We start from the raw sequence: 14760 nt of genomic DNA, 5'->3' as shown, positions 1-14760 counted from the left end.
AAAGCATCTATTTGGCACTTAAATTTAGGAAGTGGGAGGAGAAGACTTATTTGTATGGATTTCCAAGTTTCAGGCTTAAACTTGACAATCTTCTCTCCAGGTGGCAAGGTTTCCCCCATTCAATTCATAACAAAATTTTGGAGTGAATTCTCTAATATGAACTCTCAATTTCTCCAGAGCTGGACACTCATGTAAAAGAAAGATGCAGGGAGAGACAGTGACACATCCACACTCTCAACAATTTGTGTCTGAGTTACTTCTACACTGAATTCTTATCTCAGCCAAAAATAACTCTGATTTAAAAACAAAACAAAAACAAAAGATATAAGGAGAGAAGACAGGCAAGGTATATGTGATGGCAGTTACCAGCCTGGGAAACAAATAAACAAACAAAAAAAGAGATTAAGTATTGTGAGTGATTGCACACAGGTTTACCAGAATCCCAGATGGGCATAAATGGAAAACTCACTCCATCTACAAGAAGATTTGGATTTGGAAATTTCTCCAAGTCTTCTACATCCTGCCTGGGGTCATGCAGAGAAAACACTCATTGATGACCCTTGTTCCCATTCAACAGGATGCAGAAGGCCATTCTTATCTGTGCTCAGCCCAGACAAGGAAGAATGCATTTGTTTCTTTTCACCTGCCTGCTTGTCCAGTATTTATCACATGATATCCAACAGCTGAGAAAGAAGAGGGAAATGACGGTGTCAGGGAACGAAGAAAATCATATTCCCACCTGTAAAGTCTTCCGTTTAATGTGTGAATGACTCCAAATGCATGAGCAGATCTTTGGTTTATAAACAATCACTGATACTACTCTGTCACCAGCACAATTGAGAATATAATTTTAAGTGACATCGGTGCTATTGAGACTTCATGTACAAATCACTACAAGTCTCAGAGGGACTGTTAAAAGGTCATGGTGATGACACAGAAAATGCATGGACATGTTGCGATCTCACCATGTGATCAACTTCACCCATTATCCAAACACCAAGTAGACTTCAATAGGATACACTTGGCAAGAATTTACGTTTGTTCTTGTGAGTTTCCTTCAATGTCAGAATTAAACCACTGATATTGAAAATACTAAACAGTTATGAGACAGAGAATACCTTCCAACATCTTTATATCCTAACTGATCAACACTAAATTATCATATCCTTTTCACTCAGATTCCCTCTTACTTAAAGACTTAAAATCTGGTATTCTAGAGAAGTAAATACTTACAGACTAGCATGCGCTGAATGAGTATCATGCTGTATTAGTGTTCCACTGACAGCATTTTGTTTCAAGGTAAGATCTCTTCCTAGGACAACACCAGACCATAAATCAAGAATAGCTTTCAGTGTTGCAAAGCAGAAACAAGTTATTTTCCAGCTCTCCCTGGGAGACTGGGAAGCAGATAAAGGGGAGAGGCTGGACAATTCAGTCTCCTTTTCCAAATAGGAGCCTTAGCCAAAGCAATGTTGAAGGCAATGAGAGCATGGAGTAATCCTGACAAGAACTATCCAGCTCCAACTACAGAATGCCCTGGGATAGTCAGACCCAGGCAGTGCATGATCCTTCTGGCAAGGAGTCACAAATCAGCTGCCAGCAGCCAAATGACTTCTCTAAGCTGGGGTTTGTGGGCTTATTTACAATGTGGCATCATGTCAGTGTTCTTCCTTCTGGTTAAAAGAGCCTGGATGCTGTCAGTATCTTATTTTGGTTTCTCCAGCATGTAAAGAACTACAAAATTAGAGATAAAGCACAAACAGCTGCATAGAACAGCTGCAGAGATCCATTTCTGGCAGCAGTTGAAAAAGGTGTGTGGAGCACATATGAATCAGCTTCTGATACTGCTGATCAGTAACAGAAGTTTAACATTGCATTTGAGACACTTTCCTGATATGCGCCAGGATTTGGTTGCCCTGCTCATCATAAGCACAGAAGCAATTTGGCAGGTACCCAGTATGCACCATGCTTAAAGCTGCTAGAACAGCTAACAGGACTCCTGGTGATTATAGTGCAATAAGGTATTTAATGAGGCTGTGCGTAGACTCTGATAAACATTCATAAAAAATTGAATGGACATAGGAAAATATCCAGTATTTAAATACGGCACACTCTGAATCACTATTCTTTCACTCAGAATTGCCTCTGACCAAGATCCCACTCAAACAATGGGATCACTTTGGCACTTAGAACAGTGCTAGAACAATGTACAAACATTTCCACTCAAAACTTTACATGAAAGAGCTGGCAGACCATTCGGAACATGCTCCAGGCTGAACCACAGCAGAAGCATTCCAATGCCCAGAAGTTTGTCTACATGCATAATAAACGTGTGCACACATATGCGTATGGCTGCTCACTCCCGAACACAAGTATTTGCACATCACCTCACTGTTGTATGAGTAAATGCAATTCTCACGTCCATGGATCATGCTAGTCAGGAAGGGTGCCGATCAGAGCTGACATTGAATGATTGAGATTGAACTACTTTCCATGTTTAAGGTTAAATTCCCATTTCTTGAGGCTTGATTATCAGACACCTTCAATAAACATGTAAAATACCACATTTTGCCTATGTTTCACTGAAAACAATAGAAACCGGAGTTATGTGGGCTGTCACTGAATGCTGCTGGAACCACAAAAGAGCCTGAAGTTGGTACATGTTCAGCCCAAGCTTGCAGAAAGACTTGTTCGGACTCACTGGAAAATATTTTGTCCTTCTTTAAATGTATTGAAACAATTTCTGTACTTTTTATGAAGGTGGAAAAATCAGTTCAGATTTAAAGTTTAAAAAAAAAAAAGAACAAAACACATGGGAAACATAAGACCCATAGGGATTGGAACAGACCTCTGGAGATCACCTAGCCCAAGCACTTGCTAAAGCAGGTTCCCTACAGCAAGTCACACAAGAAAGTGTCCAGATAGGTCTTGAGTACCTCCAGAGCAGGAGGCTCCATCGCCTCTCTTGGCAGCCTGTTCCATGGCTCTGTCACTCTGACAGAGGAGTTCTTCCTTGTGTTAGTAGGGAACTTTCTGTGTTGCACTTTGTGCCCATTGCTCCTCGTTCTGTTGTTGCCGATGTTGGTCACAGAGGGCATTTCCTCACACGCTGTCCTCATGGTACACATTCAGGGCTTGCCCCTCAGAGGCAAAGGTTGCCTCAGAGGAATAAGTTAAAATTGACAGAGGCATCTCGCAGGCAGAACATCACAGCTTTGATGGTGCCTATCAAGCATGTTTAGCAAACAGTCATACCTCACTTTTGGAGACAGAACCACTCAGGCAGATGCAGATTGAGTGCCATCAGCAGAACAGCACACAGCAGAGCCTGTGAAGTTACAGTGTAGTGTGAGGTCTATGCTGGCTTTGTAGCATGGGGGTCAAAGGACATGCTGTATTTCATTTCATTTCATTTCATTTCAGGTGTTTCATCATGGAGACTTGAATTGTTTTCTTAACTACACAGTTCTTGCAACCAGAACTGGCTGACTGGGCTGTAAGTACATACACTGTGCTTGAGAAAAAAACAGTGCATTGCATCTGAAGACAGCTTGACCACTTGTCCTTAGATCTCTGAACCTTACAAATGACACTCCTGGCTACAAAAATCCCAAAATTTCCATGCTGCAGCCATGAGCAGCCATACTTCAGGACAAACTGTTGCTTGATTCATCTCAGAGAGACAACTGGAAATATATAACTCTATTGTTTTCCACTGGTGCAGTCACATCACAGAGGGCCTCAGTGCAGCTGTGAGAATGTGGGTTCATTAATTAATACCCAGTACAGAGTCAACAGACTCTGAACACTGCTGGTGGTAAGCTTTTCTAGAAAAAAAATCTTCCATACAACCGCAAACGTGGAGGAAACACCCTGCAAAGCAGAAAAAATTGTTCTCCTACAGTTCTAATTCCCCAAATCATTTTCTTCTTATTATTACTGTTATTATTATTCTAAGTAGATTAAGCTGTTCTTCTTACTCTAAGAAGAACTTGCTCTTGTTGCAGGAAACATTGCTTTCTTAGACCGAAAGGTGCTTGTAACGAGCCCAAACAGCAACTTGCTTTGAAAACCAACATCTGGGATGATTAAAGTTAAACCACTCAAGTTTGCAAGCTTTCTGAGAGCTGCTTTTGAAAAGGCACTTTAATGAAACAATGCATATGCTCTCAAGCAGAAAGGGGAATCGCTTTAGGCCTTCCTGCAATTTTTCTTCAAGAAGCAGATTAAATTATAGCTAAACAAAAAATACTTCTCTTAAAGGTCATGTTCACACTATTCATAAGTGTTTTTATGGATATCCATCACTTCTGCATACACTCCTCATCTGTCACCCCAAGTTACAGATTAAATATGGGGTCCATTCCCACTGTTAACACTGCTAACAGAGAATGCAGAAAGGCATGGTAGCTGGCAATTAAAAAATATGTATATAATATTTGAGAGTATCTCAGCATATCTTCTAACTCAGAGAAGATGTAGTGCTCCATCCCTGGGGGGACTCAAGGTGAGGTTGGTTGGAGCCCTGGGCAGCCTGAGCTGGTGGGGGGCAGCCTTGCCCATGGCAGGGGTTGGGGCTCAATGATCTTTAAGGTGCCTTCCAACCCAAACCATTTGGTGATTCTATGAAAAATTTGGCTTTGTTTATCTGGACTAACAGTAAACATAAGATGAACTGCACTGAAAAAGACATTGCTGAGAAATGCAGTACTTTCAATGGCCACAGTTATAGTTACAGTAGCATAGACAAAATAGTTGTTTAAAGAAACTGTTGTTTCTTTACAATATTGCATCAGAATCACAAGAATCACAAGAGCTTTAATAACTTCCTGTGCTTCAATGCAAAGATGATTAATAAGAGCAGTAGAATTAAGGATACTTGGTTTCCAATAGGCTTGAACCTCATGGACAAATCGTCTGGTGTGTAGTGGGTTATATATTCACTAACAGATGCAATCAAAAGAGGAAAGCCATCAAAGCTGCATGTGACTGCTTTCTGCATCCACACAAGAAATGCCCCAACTGTGCTCTTCTGTCTTTCAGAGAAGACCTCCACTGCAAATGCAGTGCCTCCTGCCTACTCTCACACTTGGTTCTCCTAAGGTAGAGAACCAAGCAGAACACATTTCACTCCAGAAGAAGCAGGAATGGGGCACCCACAGCCTGTGCCAGTGCCTCACCATCCTCTGAATAAAAATTTTCTTCCAAATATCTAAGTTAAACCTCTTTTAGTTTAAAGACATTCCTTTTTGTCCTATCACTACTAAACCATGTAAAAAATCAGTCCCCTTCCTGTTTATAGGCTCCCTTTAGGTACTGGAAGGCTGCAGTGAGGTCTCCTCAACTGCCTCAGCCCTTCTTCACAGAAGAGGTGCTCCAGCCCTTTGATCATCTTTCCTCTGGACCCAAAATTCTCAAATGGAGATGTCCACGTGTCCCTTTGCAGGACAGATTCTCCTGTGCTGGAGCCTTGGTAACAAAAACAATAGACTTTTCCATCCTGGCAAAAAGTTCGCAGAACTGAGTATCTTTGAGTCCACATCCCCTTTGTCAAATCTGGTTGAGGTGGGCTACGAAGATCAAAAGTTCCTGAGCACAGCTGTGGGATCAGAGGCAGAGAAAGCACATTTGCATAGGCTCTGCTCTCAGAGGAAAAGCAGATGGCAAAAAATCTACAGCTACAACCTGAAATTAGTTTTAATGCATTTTACTTTTTCCTCTCTATCATATCAAAATGAAATTAAAATTAAGTTTGCACATAGATTAAAGCCAGAAGAATCCCATGTCAAATATGATGCTTTAAATCCAACATCCCATGGCAATATGGTATTTTTAGAGACATTTCTAGCAACTTGCCTCTTAGCAGCCTTGGTGCTACTTCGGTGAGTGTGTCCACATTCAGTAATGACACTCAGCAAGACCTCAGGAGGACATGTGATGAAGGTCATCTGAAAGGGGAAGCACAATCACCTCACACTGAAATCAGAAGCCCAGACCCCACAGAATCATCAAGACTAAACATCTGTTTTCCTCAAGTCACAGAAATCCTCAAGAACCAAACTGGAGCCAAATATAATTATCTTCACAAACCAAATTGCTATGTTCTTGACAAGCCTTTCCTGAAGTTTCCAACATCTCTATTGAAAATAAAGCTTTGTGCTTTTTTTTTTTTTTTTTTTTTTTTTTTTTTTTTTTTTTTTTGCTGTTGTTTCTGCTGGTTTTTTTCTTTCTTTTTTTTTTTCCCCACTACTGACACAAGGTTATGAAACACAGATTTGTTGTTGCCTTACATTTTTATGGATTTATAACCGGACCTGATTAAAAAAAAACCAACATAACTTTCAATAAAACTTATGGACACTCAGATGAGAGATTTGCTGTATTCATGTACACTTCTCAAAGCCAGTACTTGATATTTCCATTTCACTGGAAGAGTATTTGCTTCAGTCTTACTGCCAAGCCTGGATACAGGATTTCTCCAGGAACAAAGGAAAGTGTGTTGTTTTCTTCTTTTGTGACATTTCTGCATATACTGCAGTAGGAAAGCAGGTATTCTGGATTACTTTTCAAATTTTGGTATCAGAACACATCTGTATGAGGAGAGCATAAATTTAGAAGCAGCATAAGCAAAAATGTCAAACATTGTTCCTGAACAGAATAACTTAACGCTCACACTTCTGCTTGTAAAGGGCAAAAACAGAGTAGATACATAGTGGTACAGTTAAAACAACACCGGATTTTTTCCATCTCAGCCTTCACTGACCAAAAGTACAAATGTAATAATGAAAATCTGAAGGGAAGCTCTGACCAAGAAATGTGTAAACACAGCTGCTGAGAACCTTCTCTATAATGGGAGGTAGCAGGATGAAAATGTCAATGGTGATTCGTTGTCACTGCCTTTCCCCAGCAGAAGAAAAAATTAACTGCAAAACTGCTATTAGAATGAGGACTTCTGCTCAGTTCTCTGAAATTAGTGCAAACATGATCAGTCTTTTCTGGGTGCAGCTGGCTAACTGAAATGGGACATTCATTACCTAATTTTACAGCAATATGTGAGCCAACCTCTTACCAAGATGATGCTTTCAATATAAAGTGATAGAATAAGCATCTTGCAATATGCACAGTAGTAAGATTGACCAGGGAATACTAATAGCACCTGCTTTCACTAGGAAAACATCTACAGCCAGGCAATAAATTCCAAAAATTATCTAGAAACATAAAAGCCTTCACAAACAAAGGGGTTTGAAGCACCAGTTAATGAGAGGAAATATGAGCCTGCAGAATGGCATGGAGCTGCGTCAGGGGAGGGACAGCTGTGGGTCATGGAAAGGGTCTGCACCACAGGGCTGTGAGCACAGCCCCAAGCACTGAAGATCAGCAGTTTCAGGTATAGGGTTTGCTTTTTGGTTGTGCTGCATGGAGCCAAGTGTTGGACTCCATGACCCTTGTAGGTCCCTTCCAACTCAGGGTATTCTATGGATCTGTGATTCCATATCCTCTGCCTAGAGAGGAAGTCTTCACATTGAGACTGTCTGAACTAGGACACACGATTGGAATTTCATAGCAACCTCATGAGCATCACTTGATTCTGTACGTAGGCTCAACTTGCACCAGACTCAGGGTAGTCAGGGCCGGAAGAACACTGACACAACACCTCGATGGGAACTGTAATGTGTCTGGGACAACAGAGAGATCAGGCACGGGCTGCACCTCAGCTCAAGTGTATGGATATGGTCACAGAGCTATCAACTAATTTAAGGGAAAGATCTGTTTCTTCCAGCTCTTTTTTAAGCCTACTAGTCTCATAAAGAGATTTCTTTTTGTTACAGCCTTTGCCTTCAGAAAACATGCTCTTAAGAGGAATCACATGTGTTTTCGGCTTCACGTCTTAAAGTCTTTTGTGGCTTGCCATCTCTTTTTCTTCACTGTATCTGAGGATGAAAGCAACTATATAAACATATTTTAAGTTACATATAATACCAAATGAAAAAAACACTCTGCTGTGTGAGTCTGCAGGTACTGCAAAAGACACAAAGCTATTAAAATGTATTTTGACTGGCACGACATAAAATGTACTTTACCGTGTCTGAAATTCAGATGTATTTGAGTGCCACTTGTTCACAATTGGATACTCAAGCAAGGCCAGGTTTCTGCCACTGGTTGGAAGAAGTAATTCACTTGCTGTCACTAGACAGCCAAGCGGGGGCTGAGCATCCAGACCGCAAGCATCACCCATAGCCCACATTCCTTCACTCTCACAAATAACACATGCTGGGTACAGGGCTGCACTCCTGCTGGACAAAAAGTGTCAGCTTGGCATGCCGCACCACCTTCCTTCCAGCTGCAGTTCTCTGCGCAGCACAAAGGTGCTCCCTGTGCAACAGCCATTCAGCACACAGCAGTACTGCTTTTGGATATGGATCTGAAAACCACATGGCTATTTTATTTTCACTACAGGAAAAGAAAAAAGGAAAGAGGAAATAACAGCCTTTGTATTCATTTCTTTTAAAGAATGTAGTAAAGTAGAGCAATAGCAAGGGAGCTCACATTGCAAGAAACAGGTGTTGGCTACGTGTTCTTGAAACCAGCACCCAGCAAGGAAATGCTTGTAGATCTAGAGGGGGGCTGCTTTTACCATGTTTAACCTAACCTCCAAGATCAGTCCATTTACCTGAAACGAACTGGGAGAGCTAAATGGCTGCCATAAATGGAACGCTATTTGAAAGTTTTGAAGGTGAGAAGGTTAACAAGCAATCAAAAACAGTGCACACCAAAACCCCAAAAGCTACGTGCAGAGCATCCACACGAACTGCAGGTAAAGCTCTCTATATCTCAGAGTAGCACGTGGTTTCTGCAGGATCACTTTTAGCTACTCCCAAAAATCTGCACTATTCAAAGATTTCTGGATGACTGAAGTGATTCGGTAGAACTGATTACAGAGGAAAAGAAGAATAAGAAAATCAAGGAGCAACTCCCTTAGCAGATCCTCCCATGGATTTCTAAAGCAGGGACACACTGCCATGATACAGCCTTCATCTGAGCATTTTCCCCTTGCCCTCACCATTTCCCACACCTGCACAGCACAGAAATCTGTTGTGCAACTGTTTGTCTGGCAACACAGTGAACCACGGGCTCACTTTCAACACAGATTGCTTTCTCATCCATTCATTTCAGCAGTGCAGCTGCAGTGAGATCAGTTCCCCATCCCCTTTCATGGTTCTTCTGGCTTATTTTCTAATTTAGAGAAGAGCTGTGAGTCACACAGCAGAGGAGCTGATGAGAAGGAAGAAGCCGGATCGTAGAGAAGACGGCTGGGACCATATGGTCTCCGTGGCACAACGAGCAGGAGAAATGCTGACACAGCAACCCCTTCACATGAGCTGCAGCCTCGGGTTGAGTAAATTTTTTATAACACCCAAATCAGTCAAGAAGTCTGAAATATTCTTCATCTTTGAGAAGTTCGGGTTAATTAAATTTTCAAATGTCTCTGCATATTCATGTGCATTTGTGGCACATCTAGAAGTAGAAACTCAAAGAACAAAGACTCAACAAACCCAGTGACCTCCATTTCACAAGCAAGATCTTACCAGCGTTACAGCCTGACCAATAGAATAAAAATACACTATATATATAGAAGGAATTAGCAGCAGTTCAAGTCTTTGATGATTGTCTTTAACAAGATCTGATTTATTGATTTACAGATGAAACTTCCAAAATCTGTATTTTCACATGTCCAGGCTGAGTGGACAGCAGCTTGAAAATGGTTGGGACTCTTCAGAATTAGTGACACTGTCTCTTCCACTACTTACCTTGATGAGCACCGTCTCTCACCCTTGCTGTCTTCCCAGTCACTTGAAGTATCACCCTATCCTTACACTCAAGGTACACCACCCACAACTTGCACCAAAGTGGCTCCAAACCAACCCAAGTGAACAGTGCCCATTGCACCACACCACCAGCAGAGAAACAAATGGCTCATGCAAAGGGCACAACAGCATTGCCCCATGATGGAGCGAGAGGCAGAGCGTGCAGTCAGTGCTCGTGTGCAAAAGAAGCACACAAGCACAGCAACTTCCCCTTCTACACACTGGTGGTTTGGGATCATACTCAATTTCCACATCTAACAGATCATCGGGGCCCTAAGCCAGCAGCAAGACACCTCTATGCTGGGACTCATTTTTGTTAAGACACGGTAAAGATCATCAAAGAGAGTGCTGGATTGTGATCCTGCCACCTGACATTGTGCATTACTGCACATGCAAGTGACAGCCTGGAGTTTTGAAACTCGTAGTATGTGAGAGGAGGAGCAAGTTGCTTGGTACCTTATAAGCACACTGCATTCCTCCATGCACCATCCCCACCTCCTGTGCACTGGAGGTCTGGACTAGCTTGGGTCAGCCTTCAGCTCTTGGGGTACCTTCACCAGTTCCTAGCTTACACTCCATAAAGCGTCTCAAACAACACAAAAACACACATAATGGACATGCAGAGCCTTGCTCCCCATCAAGACCATTAGCTCTCCCAGTAATGTGGAAGCCTTCCCCGAGCTCACTTTGTACCTGCAAAGAACCAGATGAGACAAGTGGCAAGTATAATAAGCATGCCCAAAACCCAGGGCTACAAGCAACTGTTGGTGCTGGATGCAACAGCATCAGCCAGCTGCAGGTGCACACCACCTGTATGACCACAGGCTACCCATTGTTTTTCATATAACTCAATCTGCTTACAGGTCAGCATGTGGGAGCTGGAGAGATTGTCTCTGCTTTCCTTAGCACTGCCTAATATCTGCTGCAGTCTGAAGCATACTCAGTTCTTCCTTTCACACAGGCAGAGGTGTTACCAGCCACCCATAGGTAAAGGCATATACGACTTCACTAACTAGCACAAGAATGCAAAGCAGACTTGAGGTACATTTTAAATTTAACTTAAGACACATGACTGCCTCAAATCCAACTACAGATACCTTCCCTGTATTCCCAGTATTTAACTGTTATACATACAGTAAGAATGTCATAAAGTCAGAAGAAACTACTTTTTTTTTTTTTTTTTTTTTAACATAACAGGTAAAATCTTCAAAAAGGATGTTATCTTATTAAAAAATAGCAGTTAATGTTCATTCCACTTATTATTCTGTTAGTCTTCACAGGTGTTTTTAAATGATGAACCGCCAAGAACTTGTTGCCTGAAAAATTCATTTGCAGTCATCCTTTCATTCCAAATAACTAACCAGTGGTTACAAAAAGTCATAAAAAATACATAAAAGTGCTTCAAGAGAAACTAATCATTAAGAAGTAACTTCCCAGGATATTCCAGTATGAAGTGTAAGCAGAATTTGGACAAGGCATGGAATAAAATACTTTCATTTAAACAAATGGAAGCATCAGTTTTGATAATTAACTAAAGAATCAAGTCAAATAGGGAAGTATTAGATAACATTAGCAGCTACCAAAACCAGCAAAGGCTTCACATGGCTTTGCTTTGCTAGTCTCAGCTCTAAGACTCTTGCTTTATGATGCCACTGACGCTCATCTTTGTATATACAAATGTTATTCAGATATTAAAATGCTTCCATTATACATCAATATACTGTTTGTATCTTTTGGTTAAAGTGAATCATACTAGCAGTGCTCCACAGGCAATATGGCACTACGTGTTGTGCAGTGCTCACTGACGTCATGAAACTTCAAAATCTTTCAAATTACATGCAATGAATTTGTCACTCTACTTTGAAGTCAAAAGAAAAACCCTGTAGAAATCTTAGCAGCACTTCTGGTTTTGGTTATTGTTTTGTTTTCATACCCCTACTATTTCAGATTCATTTTCCCAATTCCTTGAGCTGAAGACAGCAGAGATGCCACTGCAGAGCTCCTGCCTTCGATCATTCCATGCTCACACATGCTACACATCCTATTAATTTTCCATTTATTTGCTTGGGTAATTTGTCTGCATTGAATACTATCTTATTCTGAGCAGTTTCTTTTTAATCACCATTTCATTTCCAGTACTATCGTTCTCTTTCTCGCAGAGTACTTAGAAGTCATTTTGTCATTTTTCCTTAAAAAAGAATAGAGTACAAGCCCCACACTCTGCATCTCACATCTCTCTCCCTTCCTCCAGTACCTACAGAGCATAGACGAGGCAGTGCAACCAGCACACGTGCTCTCCCTTTCTGTGATATTTGTTGTGCTGTCCTGTTGCTAGTTCATTCTCTTGGCTCATTACCCCCCAAACATTTCCCATATTAATTATTGTTGCTCCTGCATCCTTTCTTCACTTGCCATAACCCTTTTTGCAACACAGCACAGATGTACTTCTCATCATGCTTCCAATCACAAAGCACATTTCACTCTTTTCCTTCCTTCCTACTTCCAATTTCTACCACTGCAGCTCACATCGACTCAAATGTATCAACACCATATGAATTTCTTCACTTGGTTCCTAAAGCAAGGATTAACTGCTCACATTCCCAAAAGGCAGCCCTATGCTGTTCTGTGCTATTAATCACCCCTGCACTCTGTTCCTTTACTGCTACTTCTCTCCCTTGCTCCTTCAGCATTTCAAAGATCCCAAACACTCCTTTTCTCTCTGTGGGCTTTATCTACTTCCTCCTATTGCCCTCAGGCAATATTATCAGAGATCTACTTCTAATTTAGACTAAGAAACAGAGCACTCTGCCCCCTCTCATTTGTCCCAGCGCCTTACTCCTTCCAGCAAGTTGTCAACACCTCAAACCCCAAATGGTAAAAATAAAAATGCAAGAGACATCTAACTATCTTCCCTGTTGTGCATGTGGGCACCTAAAATGACTGCATTTCCTTCCCTCAATGTCTGTACACAACACTTTTTCTTAAGAAGTTACAACCTTCCCCTTTCTTTTCCCTAACTATCAAGTCATTTGCTTCTTTCATACTTGAGACAAATGCACATGCCCTTCCCAGTTAGCTGGAATTTATGTAAATCTCTTCCTCTGAAATCACATTCTTCTTTCATTGTATGACATTAATAATCTTTCTGAATCACAGCCCAAACTAACAACTTCAATTTGCCCATCCTGTTCAAGCTCTTCTTTCCCTTCCTAAACTTGTTCCAAATCTTGCATCTTTCCTAATGTCTCATTTCTGTACTTTCTCTGCTATGCAATGAGTCACAATACCACCCAAAGCCAACTTGCCACTTCAGCAGAAAAGCTAAGAAACAGATTACAGATCTCCAAAAAATTAACATCTACAGAGCTCCCCAGCAAATTCATTTTTTTTCTACAGAAAAATCACTGAACCTTGAAGTGATCCCCCGCACTGCAAACATCACTGCGCTGTTCCACACCACACCGCACTTTACCCAAGCATGTATTACATGGAAAATAATTGAACTGAATCATCTCTGAGAGACAGACAGTTTTAAGATGCTAGGAATAAATTCTTTCCCCAGAGGTGGTGAGGCACTGGCACAGCTGCCCAGAGAAGCTGTGGTGCCCCATCCCTGGAGGCACTCAAGGCAAAGTTGGATGGGGCCCTGGGCAGCTGAGCTGGTGGGGGGGGGCAGCCGTGCCCATGGCACGGGGTTAGAGCTTAATAAGCCTTAAGGCCCCTTCCAACCCAAACCATTCTACGATTATTAAAAAAAGATAGTAAAATGACCACACTGTCCCTTTATATTTGTTAGGTGACAAATGAAAAAGGTACAATGGTAAGCACCATACCCATTAATTCTGCCACTTTAGCCCTGAATCCACAATGCATTTAAAAATACACACACAAGCAGTAATAGCGTACCTTTATTTCAACACGTGCACTGCACTGATGCAGTAGATACAAAGCCAGAAGTCTGTTCTTTGCACAAATTATCATCAAGTTTTTAAGTATCTAAGTCACATTTCTAGGTGGAAGCAGCATTTTGTGCAAAGAATAATTCAGAAAGCCCTAATATTAACTGTATGTTGGGAAGCGTTTGCATACATAATGCAGCAATGATAGCTATTCCTAACTGGCCTTAAACATGGAAAACCAAACAGCTGTTGAAGTTTGCTTTTGAAAATTCTAACAAAAAGCAGTTTATTTTCCTTCTCTTAAAGAACAATACAAACAAACAAACAAAAAAAAACAACCCTATACTACAGCAACAAATAAATAAAAACTGACAGTGTATATATACTTGCTCAGAATCAATTCAGCAACTTAAAAATAAAAGGTAATATTCAGTGTTGGCCGAATTGCTTCACACTACATCTATCACTTTAAAAATCCTACATTAGAAAGTTAAAAAAAAAAAAAAAATCCCCCAAATTTCTTTGCTGTTATCAGTTGAAAGCACTGCTGACTCTTACCTATGAACACCTAATTTAAGTCCCCCGGTCATGACAAGGGATTACAGAACACCCCTCCACACACAGCAGTTCTGTGTTCAGGAAACATCTCTGCTAGCCTTGATACAGCAAGCATACTAAGTCATCTTCCAGTTCGCAAGTGTCTTTGCTAAAAAAACAAAAAACAAAAACAAAAACAACAACCCAGCCCTACTTGTTGTGACTGACTTCTAGATCTACCAAGCTCACTCTGGAAAACATGCTGTAAGCCCTGTCTTAGTGTGCTTAATACCACCTACATCACTAAGGATCACTGGGAATATTCATGTGTGCCATGATAAGGGTACATGTGACTGCTTATAAGACATGTGCATTTGTTTGTATCTGCACAATAAACTGACTGTGGTCCTGTATCATAAATGAAGAGTTACTACTAGGTCATAGGCACTAACAGGGGA

This window comes from Lagopus leucura, unplaced genomic scaffold (assembly GCF_019238085.1).
Source record: "Lagopus leucura isolate 7727_CA_CO unplaced genomic scaffold, USGS_WTPT01 Super-Scaffold_100001, whole genome shotgun sequence".
NCBI lineage: Eukaryota > Metazoa > Chordata > Aves > Galliformes > Phasianidae > Lagopus > Lagopus leucura.
Note: the sequence above shows the minus strand (reverse complement) of the source record.